The following is a 2,317-nucleotide window of genomic DNA, read 5'->3' on the forward strand; positions in this document are numbered from 1 at the left end:
CGTAACTGCATGTCTTCTAGCCCGACCGCAACTGGACTTTTTTTCTATCGGAGAAGGCACCGGTAGAGGGGGTGGGCCAGTTGTAAGCTTGACAACATCCCCCCAACTGCAAGCGTTGCACCCAACCGCAACTGCATGTCCCCCAACATACTTGCAACTGGACCTTTGTTTTGTCAGAGGGGCAGCGGGAGAGGGGGCGGGCCAGTTGCATGTCTGACACTAGGAATGTAACTGCAAGTGTTGCACCGACCGCAACTACATATCCTATAACCGGACCACAACTGGAGTATTTTGTTCTGTCGGAAGGGGCGGCAGGAGAGGGGGCAGGCCAATTGCATGTCTGACACTAGGAATGTAACTGCAAGGGTTGCACGACCGCAACTGCATATCATGTAACCCGACTGCAACTAGAGTTTTTTGTTTTGTCAGAGGGGGCGGGCCAGTTGCAATCCCGACAACAGCCCCACAACTGCAAGTGCCACACCCGACCACAACTACATGTCCCCCAACATGGTTGCAATTGGACCTTTGTTTTGTCGGAGGGGGTGTCGGGAGAGGAAGCGGGCCAGTTGCATGTCCGACACTAGGCATGCAACTGGAAGTGTCGCACCTGACCACAACTGCATTTTTTCAACACGACCACAACTTAGTGTTGTTCTACCAGTTTTTTATGAAAAATTTATTGCACGCCATATCTCAACTGTAACTGCAAGGGATACAAGTACCAGCAACTAGCCGCTCCATACACCTTCATTTTTTTTGAAATGCACATTGAACATTTTAAAAATGCATTTTTATATTTTAAAGTAATATGGTGAATATTTTTAAATCTATTTGAACATTTTTTTAATTACACAGTAATTTTTATCACATAATGGATATTTTTTTAAATGTACAAACACTTATTTCTGAAGTATAACGATGAATGCAAAAAAGTGTTTCCTTTTTTTTAGTGAACATGTAACTGAAAATGAAATATAAATAAAAACATTGAACAAACAACGGGAAAAATGAAATCAGAAAACCCAGGAAATGGAACAAAAAGCTAGACAGCACGCAAAAAAAAAGAACAAAGAACTAGAAACAGGAAAATCATACAAAGAACTAGCGTCACACTAGACACAGGAAAGCTAGACAACAAGAAGCGCCCAGAAAAATCACGTGTCATTAAAAGAACGCTGGTCCAAAAGAACGAACAATAATAAAAGACAAAGACAAGGGCCGGCCCAGCAAAAACAGGAAAATAAATTAAGACTGGACAAGGAATAAGATGGGCTGGACTATAAATTGGATGATGTCCCAAGTCTCAGTCGACTGATGCTTAGATAGACCCATAAAGTATAGGAGTTGTGAAAGTAGTGACAAAAATAAATAAAACAACTGCCTGTCGGCACAGAAATCTTGCGGCTATAAAGACAGCAAAAAACTACCATGGTGCATGGGGTTCCTCCTTGGCAAAAATAGTGCAGATTCGTCTGTCATGTTCGAGGTAGTAGTGTTTATTTTGAGTGCTCTAGGTTTAGGAGGTATCAGGGATTTGAAAAAGTTGCCGATGTGGGCATATGCAAAATCGGCATAATATGTGACCGCGTGGAACTGCCAAATCTCGTCACGTGCAGATAAAACTATTTGGTGTATATGCCAGCATTGTAGGCGCCAAGCTAGCAGCCGTTTACAAGCTATACGCAGCCGCCGCCGCCACTGCTTCTTCTGCTCCAAAAAGCTTAGGGTTCCTTCGCCTTCAGCCAGCGCCTCCGCCGGTCCGCCATATCTCCGGTGGCCTTAGGGTCTTGGGGGTGTGTTGAATACCGGCCCTTGCAGGCGGGAGGGATTCGTTTTTAGATTATTATTTTTTAAATTTTGTTAGGGTTTTTGCCCTACTTAGAAAGACGAGACGACGGCGACTCCGTCTATAGAATAAGGTTATCCCCATCTAGTCCCGTTCCTATGATGCGTTCAGCATCGTTGGTAGGCGAGTGGAGGTGTGTACCGGTAGATCTGTCTTTTGTGGATCATATTCGACCTTGTCATCGTTCGGGTGTATTCAGGTTGTATCCTTCCGATCTACGCTATACTTCATCGGCGGCGGTTGTTGTTTTACTGCGCTGGTCCTATGGGGTCTTAGCACAAACGACTTCTCACCTGTCTATTACAACAAGTGTTGCCTGGCTCCGGCGATGACGGTGGCACGTCTTCAGCTGGCTTCATTGCTTGTAGTCGTTATTGGATGGTCTAGTGATCTAGATATAATATTTATTATTTCTGGTGTTTGTTGGACTGCTATGATTAAAAAATGAATAGATCGAAAGTTTTTAAA

The sequence above is a fragment of the Triticum dicoccoides genome, unplaced genomic scaffold (genome assembly GCF_002162155.2).
Source record: "Triticum dicoccoides isolate Atlit2015 ecotype Zavitan unplaced genomic scaffold, WEW_v2.0 scaffold23807, whole genome shotgun sequence".
Classification (NCBI taxonomy): domain Eukaryota; kingdom Viridiplantae; phylum Streptophyta; class Magnoliopsida; order Poales; family Poaceae; genus Triticum; species Triticum dicoccoides.